This window comes from Oncorhynchus clarkii, chromosome 23 (assembly GCF_045791955.1).
Source record: "Oncorhynchus clarkii lewisi isolate Uvic-CL-2024 chromosome 23, UVic_Ocla_1.0, whole genome shotgun sequence".
Taxonomy (NCBI): Eukaryota; Metazoa; Chordata; class Actinopteri; order Salmoniformes; family Salmonidae; genus Oncorhynchus; species Oncorhynchus clarkii.
Genome location: NC_092169.1, coordinates 39,623,322 through 39,635,462, shown reverse-complemented (window position 1 = coordinate 39,635,462; position 12,141 = coordinate 39,623,322).

Sequence of the window (12,141 nt, the reverse complement as noted above, 5' to 3'; positions counted from 1 at the left end):
GGTAGGAAAATTATGTGGAAATATTGAAGCAATATCTGAAGATAGTCAGGAAGTTAGAGCTTGGTTGCAAATGGTTCTTCCAAATGGAAAATGACCCCAAGCATACTTCCAAAGTTGTGGCAAAATGTCTAAAGGACAATAAAGTCAAGGTATTGGAGTGGCCATCACAAAGCCCTGACCTCAATCCTATAGAAAATTTGTGGGCAGAACTGAAAAAGCGTGTGCGAGCAAGGAGGCCTACAAACCTGACTCAGTTACACCAGCTCTGTCAGGAGGAATGGGCCAAAATTCACCCAACGTATTGTGGGAAGCTTGTGGAAGGATAGCTGAAACGTTTGACCCAAGTTAAACAATTTAAAGGCAATGCTACCAAATACTAATTGAGTGTACGTACATTTCTGACCCATTGGGAATGTGATGAAAAAATTCAAGCTGAAATAAATCATTCTCTCTACTATTATTCTGACATTTCACATTCTTAAAATAAAGTGGTGATTCTAAGACATGGAATTTTTACTAGGATTAAATGTCAGGAATTGTGAAAAACTAAGTTTAAATGTATTTGGCTAAGGTGTATGTAAATTTCTGACTTCAACTGCATGTATTTATGTATATATACATACAGTGTATGTGTATACAGTGCCTTGCGAAAGTATTCGGCCCCCTTGACCTTTGCGACCTTTTGCCACATTTCAGGCTTCAAACATAAAGATATAAAACTGTATTTTTTTGTGAAGAATCAACAACAAGTGGGACACAATCATAAAGTGGAACGACATTTATTGGATATTTCAAACTTTTTTAACAAATCAAAAACTGAAAAATTGTGCGTGCAAAATTATTCAGCCCCCTTAAGTTAATACTTTGTAGCGCCACCTTTTGCTGTGATTACAGCTGTAAGTCGCTTGGGGTATGTCTCTATCAGTCTTTCATATCGAGAGACTGAATTTTTTTCCCATTCCTCCTTGCAAAACAGCTCGAGCTCAGTGAGGTTGGATGGAGAGCATTTGTGAACAGCAGTTTTCAGTTCTTTCTCGATTGGATTCAGGTCTGGACTTTGACTTGGCCATTCTAACACCTGGATATGTTTATTTTTGAACCATTCCATTGTAAATTTTGCTTTATGTTTTGGATCATTGTCTTGTTGGGAGACAAATCTCCGTCCCAGTCTCAGGTCTTTTGCAGACTCCATCAGGTTTTCTTCCAGAATGGTCCTGTATTTGGCTCCATCCATCTTCCCATCAATTTTAACCATCTTCCCTGTCCCTGCTGAAGAAAAGCAGGCCCAAACCATGATGCTGCCACCACCATGTTTGACAGTGGGGATGGTGTGTTCAGGGTGATGAGCTGTGTTGCTTTTACGCCAAACATAACGTTTTGCATTGTTGCCAAAAAGTTCAATTTTGGTTTCATCTGACCAGAGCACCTTCTTCCACATGTTTGGTGTGTCTCCCAGGTGGCTTGTGGCAAACTTTAAACTACACTTTTTATGGATATCTTTAAGAAATGGCTTTCTTCTTGCCACTCTTCCATAAAGGCCAGATTTGTGCAATATACGACTGATTGTTGTCCTATGGACAGAGTCTCCCACCTCAGCTGTAGATCTCTGCAGTTCATCCAGAGTGATCATGGGCCTCTTTGCTGCATCTCTGATCAGTCTTCTCCTTGTATGAGCTGAAAGTTTAGAGGGACGGCCAGGTCTTGGTAGATTTGCAGTGGTCTGATACTCCTTCCATTTCAATATTATCGCTTGCACAGTGCTCCTTGGGATGTTTAAAGCTTGGGAAATCTTTTTGTATCCAAATCCGGCTTTAAACTTCTTCACAACAGTATTTTGGACCTGCCTGGTGTGTTCCTTGTTCTTCATGATGCTCTCTGCGCTTTTGACGGACCTCTGAGACTATCACAGTGCAGGTGCATTTATACGGAGACTTGATTACACACAGGTGGATTGTATTTATCATCATTAGTCATTTAGGTCAACATTGGATCATTCAGAGATCCTCACTGAACTTCTGGAGAGAGTTTGCTGCACGGAAAGTAATTTTGCACGCCCAATTTTTCAGTTTTTGTTTTGTTAAAAAAGTTTAAAATATCCAATAAATGTCGTTCCACTTCATGATTGTGTCCCACTTGTTGATTCTTCACAAAAAAATACAGTTTTATATCTTTATGTTTGAAGCCTGAAATGTGGCAAAAGGTTGCAAAGTTCAAGGGGGCCGAATACTTTCGCAAGGCACTGTATATACACTCACACGTGTGTGTGTGTGTGTGTGTGTGTGTGTGTGTGTGTGTGTGTGTGTGTGTGTGTGTGTGTGTGTGTGTGTGTGTGTGTGTGTGTGTATATATACAGTGGGGAGAACAAGTATTTGAAACACTGACGATTTTGCAGGTTTTCCTACTTAAAAAGCATGTAGAGGTCTAATTTTTATCATGGGTACACTTCAACTGTGAGAGACGGAATCTAAAACAAAAATCCAGAAATCACATTGTATGATTTTTAAGTAATTCATTTGCATTTTATTGCATGACATAAGTATTTGATCACCTACCAACCAGTAAGAATTCCGGCTCTTATTTAAGAAGCCCTCCTGTTCTCCACTCGTTACCTGTATAAAAGACACCTGTCCACACACTCAAACAGACTCCAACCTCTCCACAATGGCCAAGACCAGAGCGCAGTGTAAGGACATCAGGGATAAAATTGTAGACCTACACAAGGCTAGGATCAAATCAAATTTATTTATATAGCCCTTCGTACATCAGCTGATATCTCAAAGTGCTGTACAGAAACCCAGCCTAAAACCCCAAACGGCAAGCAATGCAGGTGTAGAAGCACGGTGGCTAGGAAAAACTCCCTAGAAAGGCCAAAACCTAGGAAGAAACCTAGAGAGGAACCAGGCTATGTGGGGTGGCCAGTCCTCTTCTGGCTGTGTCGGGTGGAGATTATAACAGAACATGGCCAAGATGTTCAAATGTTCATAAATGACCAGCATGGTCGAATAATAATAAGGCAGAACAGTTGAAACTGGAGCAGCAGCACGGTCAGGTGGACTGGGGACAGCAAGGAGTCATCATGTCAGGTAGTCCTGAGGCATGGTCCTAGGGCTCAGGTCCCCCGAAAGAGAGAATTAGAGAGAGCACACTTAAATTCACACAGGACACCGAATAGGACAGGAGAAGTACTCCAGATATAACAAACTGACCCTAGCCCCCCGACACAAACTACTGCAGCATAAATACTGGCGGCTGAGACAGGATGGGTCAGGAGACACTGTGGCCCCATCCGAGGACACCCCCGAACAGGGCCAAACAGGAAGGATATAACCCCACCCAATTTGCCAAAGCACAGCCCCCACACCACTAGAGGGATATCTTCAACCACCAATTTACCATCCTGAGACAAGGCCGAGTATAGCCCACAAAGATCTCCGCCACGGCACAACCCAAAGGGGGGGGGGGGTGGATTAGAATCCTGCAGCGCATGCAAGGTCCCCCTGCTCAAGCCAGCGTGTGTCCAGGCTCGTCTGAAGTTTGCCAATGACCATCTGGATGATCCAGAGGAGGAATGGGAGAAGGTCATGTGGTCTGATGATACAAAAATAGAGCTTTTTGGTCTAAACTCCACTCGCTGTGTTTGGAGGAAGAAGAAGGATGAGTACAACCCCAAGAACACCATCCCAACTGTGAAGCATGGAGGTGGAAACATCATTCTTTGGGGATGCTTTTCTGCAAAGGGGACAGGACGACTGCACCGTATTGAGGGGAGGATGGATGGGGCCATGTATCGTGAGATGTTGACCAACAACCTCCTTCCCTCAGTAAGAGCATTGAAGATGGGTCGTGGCTGGGTTTTCCAGCATGACAACGACCCGAAACACACAGCCAGGGCAACTAAGGAGTGGCTCCGTAAGAAGCATCTCAAGGTCCTGGAGAGGCCTAGCCAGTCTCCAGATCTGAACCCAATAGAAAATCTTTGGAGGGAGCTGAAAGTCTGTATTGCCCAGCGACAGCCCCGAAACCTGAAGGATCTGGAGAAGGTCTGTATGGAGGAGTGGGCCAAAATCCCTGCTGCAGTGTGTGAAAACCTGGTCAAGAACTACAGGAAATGTATGATCTCTGTAATTGCAAACAAAAGTTTCTGTACCAAATATTAAGTTCTGCTTTTATGATGTATCAAATACTTATGTAATGCAATAAAATGCAAATGAATTACTTAAAAATCATACAATGTGATTTTCTGGATTTTTGTTTTAGATTCCGTCTCTCACAGTTGAAGTGTTACCTATGATAAAAATGACAGACCTCTACATGCTTTGTAAGTAGGAAAACCTGCAAAATCGTCAGTGTATCAAATACTTGTTTTCCCCACTGTATATACATACATACATACATATATATTATGTGTGTGTATGTATGTATGTAAACAGTATGCCTATTGTTATTACCTTGTGACTGATTTGCCAAAGGGTGGAGCTTTGAGAACACTAATGTTCTTTTGAAGTTTTGATTTAAGACTTTAAACCACAAATTAAAGGGAATGTGAATCAAACAAGTCTCCGGTGTTTCATTTCATTGAAATGTCTCAGGTTAAAGTGAAGTTAACCTTGGAAGAAAGCTCTTTGTCTAATTAAATTAAACCCAGCTATTAGTGGGACAAACTACACTTGTCTTAGGTCAGTGTGTATTGGCAATTTCACCCTACTTATTGCGTTGTCATATACTCCCCACCAGAGAGGAGTATACCCAACCCAGTGCAACCCAGAAGCCTCAGTGGTATTACTGTACAAGAAGTCTGTGTATAGGAAAACACTGTTAATATAGCTCTGATCACTCCTTAGTGGGTCGTACCTCATATCCTGTTATGACTAGCTCTGATCACTCCTTAGTGGGTCGTACCTCATGTCCTGTTAGGACTAGCTCTGATCACTCCTTAGTGGGTCGTACCTCATGTCCTTCTATGACTAGCTCTGATCACTCCTTAGTGGGTCGTACCTCATGTCCTGTTAGGACTAGCTCTGATCACTCCTTAGTGGGTCGTACCTCATGTCCTGTTTCTTTGCCATGTAGAAGGTCATCGGTGGCATCGATACTGTCATAGCTTCTGTCTGCTGGCGATTCACTCCACCCAGGGAGAGGAGGGTGGGGAAGATATCCAGACCCCTGGGAGAAGGGAGAGGGAAGAGAGAGGGAGATGAGGAGAAACAGAGGGTCAACTCGGCACGAATAACTCAAAAGTGTAGCCTATTCATCCATCTATCTTGGTAAATGTACCTTAGCAGTTATTTTTAATACACACCTGTGTTTTGTATCTGAGCTGGGTGTAGCTTCAGATATATCTGTACTGTAATGACTATACTGAGCAGGGCAGAGCTGCTGCTGTTGGATGGTACCCTGACAGGCCAGTGAGACACAGTGGGCACCCTGTGCCCCCCATCCCAGGTGGTCCGCTTGGGAGAGCCACCATTTTAGGTTTAGACACACATTCTGCTCACCATTTTAGGTTTAGTCAATCATTCTGCTCACCATTTTAGGTTTAGACACACATTCCGCTCACCATTTTAGGTTTAGACACACATTCCGCTCACCATTTTAGGTTTAGTCACTCATTCTGCTCACCATTTTAGGTTTAGACACACATTCCGCTCACCATTTTAGGTTTAGACACACATTCCGCTCACCATTTTAGGTTTAGGCACTCATTCTGCTCACCATTTTAGGTTTAGACACACATTCCGCTCACCATTTTAGGTTTAGTCACTCATTCTGCTCACCATTTTAGGTTTAGTCACTCATTCTGCTCACCATATTAGGTTTAGTCACTTATTCTGCTCACCATTTTAGGTTTAGACATTTGTCACAGTCTAGAGCAGTGTTTTGCTGTGGGCCTAATTTTGTCCAACAGGTGGTTTTATTATCTTTTATAAGCAAAAACAAGTTCATTTCATTTTTAATTGTTGGGTATAAAATACTGTAAAAACACTAGCAAATCAGCCCCAAATGATCTATTCCAAAGTATTCCCACGCAAATACAAATGTAAGCAAGGTTTGAAATGATTATGTTTTCGTCAAACATTATATCTGTTTGAGCTTCTTGCGGTCAATGTGTAGTCTACAAATGATTTATAATTATGTTCCGGCACACTGACCATCTGCTCAAGAAGAAATCGTCCAGCGGCTGAATCTAGTTGATGATTCTTGGTCTAGAGGCAGCTTTGCTCTGACATGAGAGTACGGAACACCATCTTTGCCTTGGGAATCAGAATGTTGGCATAGACACAGAAAAAAGATTCTGAAATGGCGTCCTGAAAATGAACCGCACGTCCACTTACCAAAACATGTTGACATTTCTGTTCTAATGATCAGGGCTACATTTGTTTAGAACTATGTTCTCTTTGCACTAACCTGTAAACTTCTCACACCATGACCAACATACAACTGTCTCAATGAGTAGGTAGGCTATATCAACAGCTGCAACCCAAGTTACAGTATACGAGGGTTGTCTTCTACTAAATAGCTGTATCTTTTTCCCCGTCACATTTAGATTTTTAAAGGGCATATTTTACCTGTCTGTGTGTATAATATTAAGTGCATGGGAGTTGTATCGCTGCGTTAGCCTCCTAAGGTCCAGAGGCTCCCCTCATCAATCTACACAGAATACCCCATAATCACAAAGCAAAAACAGGTTTTTAGACATTTTTGCAAATGTATTAAAAATAAAAAACTGAAATATCACATTTACATAAGTATTCATACCTTTTACTAAGTACTTTGTTGAAGCACCTTTGGCAGCGATTACAGCCTTGAGTCTTCTTGGGTATGACTCTACAAGCTTGGCACACCTGTATTTGGGGAGTTTCTCCCATTCTTCTCTGCAGAACCTCTCAAGCTCTGTCAGGTTGGATGAGGAGCATCACTGCACAGCTTTTTTCAGGTCTTTCCAGAGATGTTCGATCGGGTTCAAGTCCGGGCTCTGGCTGGGCCACTCAAGGAAATTCAGAGACTTTTTCCGAAGCCACTCCTGCGTTATCTTGGCTGTGTGCTTAGGTCGTTGTCTTGTTGAAAGGTGAACCTTCACCCCAGTCTGAGGTCCTGAGCACACTGGAGCTGGTTTTCATCAAGAAACTCTCTGCACCAATAAATTGGTCCACATGGAAAACTAAAGGCATAGAAACCATATATGACTTGCTAATAGGAAATACATGACAGCTTAAAACAACTCTTTTGGATTGACCAATCTAGATATTTTCTTTGTAACTTATTCCCCCCCCAAAAATGAGCAATCTTGAATGAATCCTATTTGAGTCAGAAAATGATGTACATATGAAAGGTAAACTATACAAAACCTTGCAAAGAGCCTATCCAACTGACAATCTGCCATTTGCACACACTATATAGACATTCTTTTTTTCTATTGTGTTATTGACTGTATGCTTGTATTTTCCATGTGTAACTCTGTGTTGTTGTTTGTGTCGAACTGCTTTGCTTGATATTGGCCAGGTCGCAGTTGTAAATGAGAACTTGTTCTCAACTAGCCTACCTGGATAAATAAAGGTGAAATAAAACATAAAATAAAAATAAAAAATCTCTTAGAAAAATATATAAACTCTTGGAACCAAGACTTAAAAAGAACTGATACTGGCTCAAGATGGAGGCCTTGTTGGAACATAACGAGATTACAGTTAACGAAAATGTACGTTTTATCCAGTATAAATTAATGTAAGTAATTTATTACAAGAGACAAAATCCACAAATTCTACAGCACAATGGCAGGCAGAGTCATGTATTAAGTGTAAACCTAATAATTACTCAATAACCCATGTATTCTGTGGATGTTATAAAGTCCCAAAGTTATGAGCAGGGTGTCAGAAGTATTACAATGTAAATGTACTTTTAATCCTTCTGTCTGCATATTTCTAGAATGTAAGATCTCACCTTGTGGGGCATCAATGATCATGAGGAAAGTGAGGGATCAGCCCAAAACTACACGGCAGGACCTGGTCAATGACCTAAAGAGAGCTGGGACCACAGTCTCAACAAAAAAAACATTAGTAACACACTACGCTGTCATGGATTAGAATCCTGCAGCGCACGCAAGGTCCCCCTGCTCAAGCCAGCGTGTGTCCAGGCTCGTCTGAAGTTTGCCAATGACCATCTGGATGATCCAGAGGAGGAATGGGAGAAGGTCATGTGGTCTGATGATACAAAAATAGAGCTTTTTGGTCTAAACTCCACTCACTGTGTTTGGAGGAAGAAGAAGGATGAGTACAACCCCAAGAACACCATCCCAACCGTGAAGCATGGAGGTGGAAACATCATTCTTTGGGGATGCTTTTCTGCAAAGGGGACAGGACGACTGCACCGTATTGAGGGGAGGATGGATGGGGCCATGTATCGTGAGATGTTGACCAACAACCTCCTTCCCTCAGTAAGAGCATTGAAGATGGGTCGTGGCTGGGTTTTCCAGCATGACAACGACCCGAAACACACAGCCAGGGCAACTAAGGAGTGGCTCCGTAAGAAGCATCTCAAGGTCCTGGAGAGGCCTAGCCAGTCTCCAGATCTGAACCCAATAGAAAATCTTTGGAGGGAGCTGAAAGTCTGTATTGCCCAGCGACAGCCCCGAAACCTGAAGGATCTGGAGAAGGTCTGTATGGAGGAGTGGGCCAAAATCCCTGCTGCAGTGTGTGAAAACCTGGTCAAGAACTACAGGAAATGTATGATCTCTGTAATTGCAAACAAAAGTTTCTGTACCAAATATTAAGTTCTGCTTTTATGATGTATCAAATACTTATGTAATGCAATAAAATGCAAATGAATTACTTAAAAATCATACAATGTGATTTTCTGGATTTTTGTTTTAGATTCCGTCTCTCACAGTTGAAGTGTTACCTATGATAAAAATGACAGACCTCTACATGCTTTGTAAGTAGGAAAACCTGCAAAATCGGCAGTGTATCAAATACTTGTTTTCCCCACTGTATATACATACATACATACATATATATTATGTGTGTGTATGTATGTAAACAGTATGCCTATTGTTATTACCTTGTGACTGATTTGCCAAAGGGTGGAGCTTTGAGAACACTAATGTTCTTTTGAAGTTTTGATTTAAGACTTTAAACCACAAATTAAAGGGAATGTGAATCAAACAAGTCTCCGGTGTTTCATTTCATTGAAATGTCTCAGGTTAAAGTGAAGTTAACCTTGGAAGAAAGCTCTTTGTCTAATTAAATTAAACCCAGCTATTAGTGGGACAAACTACACTTGTCTTAGGTCAGTGTGTATTGGCAATTTCACCCTACTTATTGCGTTGTCATATACTCCCCACCAGAGAGGAGTATACCCAACCCAGTGCAACCCAGAAGCCTCAGTGGTATTACTGTACAAGAAGTCTGTGTATAGGAAAACACTGTTAATATAGCTCTGATCACTCCTTAGTGGGTCGTACCTCATGTCCTTCTATGATTAGCTCTGATCACTCCTTAGTGGGTCGTACCTCATGTCCTGTTATGACTAGCTCTGATCACTCCTTAGTGGGTCGTACCTCATGTCCTGTTAGGACTAGCTCTGATCACTCCTTAGTGGGTCGTACCTCATGTCCTTCTATGACTAGCTCTGATCACTCCTTAGTGGGTCGTACCTCATGTCCTGTTAGGACTAGCTCTGATCACTCCTTAGTGGGTCGTACCTCATGTCCTGTTTCTTTGCCATGTAGAAGGTCATCGGTGGCATCGATACTGTCATAGCTTCTGTCTGCTGGCGATTCACTCCACCCAGGGAGAGGAGGGTGGGGAAGATATCCAGACCCCTGGGAGAAGGGAGAGGGAAGAGAGAGGGAGATGAGGAGAAACAGAGGGTCAACTCGGCACGAATAACTCAAAAGTGTAGCCTATTCATCCATCTATCTTGGTAAATGTACCTTAGCAGTTATTTTTAATACACACCTGTGTTTTGTATCTGAGCTGGGTGTAGCTTCAGATATATCTGTACTGTAATGACTATACTGAGCAGGGCAGAGCTGCTGCTGTTGGATGGTACCCTGACAGGCCAGTGAGACACAGTGGGCACCCTGTGCCCCCCATCCCAGGTGGTCCGCTTGGGAGAGCCACCATTTTAGGTTTAGACACACATTCTGCTCACCATTTTAGGTTTAGTCACTCATTCTGCTCACCATTTTAGGTTTAGACACACATTCCGCTCACCATTTTAGGTTTAGACACACATTCCGCTCACCATTTTAGGTTTAGTCACTCATTCTGCTCACCATTTTAGGTTTAGACACACATTCCGCTCACCATTTTAGGTTTAGACACACATTCCGCTCACCATTTTAGGTTTAGGCACTCATTCTGCTCACCATTTTAGGTTTAGACACACATTCCGCTCACCATTTTAGGTTTAGTCACTCATTCTGCTCACCATTTTAGGTTTAGTCACTCATTCTGCTCACCATATTAGGTTTAGTCACTTATTCTGCTCACCATTTTAGGTTTAGACATTTGTCACAGTCTAGAGCAGTGTTTTGCTGTGGGCCTAATTTTGTCCAACAGGTGGTTTTATTATCTTTTATAAGCAAAAACAAGTTCATTTCATTTTTAATTGTTGGGTATAAAATACTGTAAAAACACTAGCAAATCAGCCCCAAATGATCTATTCCAAAGTATTCCCACGCAAATACAAATGTAAGCAAGGTTTGAAATGATTATGTTTTCGTCAAACATTATATCTGTTTGAGCTTCTTGCGGTCAATGTGTAGTCTACAAATGATTTATAATTATGTTCCGGCACACTGACCATCTGCTCAAGAAGAAATCGTCCAGCGGCTGAATCTAGTTGATGATTCTTGGTCTAGAGGCAGCTTTGCTCTGACATGAGAGTACGGAACACCATCTTTGCCTTGGGAATCAGAATGTTGGCATAGACACAGAAAAAAGATTCTGAAATGGCGTCCTGAAAATGAACCGCACGTCCACTTACCAAAACATGTTGACATTTCTGTTCTAATGATCAGGGCTACATTTGTTTAGAACTATGTTCTCTTTGCACTAACCTGTAAACTTCTCACACCATGACCAACATACAACTGTCTCAATGAGTAGGTAGGCTATATCAACAGCTGCAACCCAAGTTACAGTATACGAGGGTTGTCTTCTACTAAATAGCTGTATCTTTTTCCCCGTCACATTTAGATTTTTAAAGGGCATATTTTACCTGTCTGTGTGTATAATATTAAGTGCATGGGAGTTGTATCGCTGCGTTAGCCTCCTAAGGTCCAGAGGCTCCCCTCATCAATCTACACAGAATACCCCATAATCACAAAGCAAAAACAGGTTTTTAGACATTTTTGCAAATGTATTAAAAATAAAAAACTGAAATATCACATTTACATAAGTATTCATACCTTTTACTCAGTACTTTGTTGAAGCACCTTTGGCAGCGATTACAGCCTTGAGTATTCTTGGGTATGACTCTACAAGCTTGGCACACCTGTATTTGGGGAGTTTCTCCCATTCTTCTCTGCAGAACCTCTCAAGCTCTGTCAGGTTGGATGAGGAGCATCACTGCACAGCTTTTTTCAGGTCTTTCCAGAGATGTTCGATCGGGTTCAAGTCCGGGCTCTGGCTGGGCCACTCAAGGAAATTCAGAGACTTTTTCCGAAGCCACTCCTGCGTTATCTTGGCTGTGTGCTTAGGTCGTTGTCTTGTTGAAAGGTGAACCTTCACCCCAGTCTGAGGTCCTGAGCACACTGGAGCAGGTTTTCATCAAGAAACTCTCTGCACCAATAAATTGGTCCACATGGAAAACTAAAGGCATAGAAACCATATATGACTTGCTAATAGGAAATACATGACAGCTTAAAACAACTCTTTTGGATTGACCAATCTAGATATTTTCTTTGTAACTTATTTCCCCCCAAAAAATGAGCAATCTTGAATGAATCCTATTTGAGTCAGAAAATGATGTACATATGAAAGGTAAACTATACAAAACCTTGCAAAGAGCCTATCCAACTGACAATCTGCCATTTGCACACACTATATAGACTTTCTTTTTTTCTATTGTGTTATTGACTGTATGCTTGTATTTTCCATGTGTAACTCTGTGTTGTTGTTTGTGTCGAACTGCTTTGCTTGA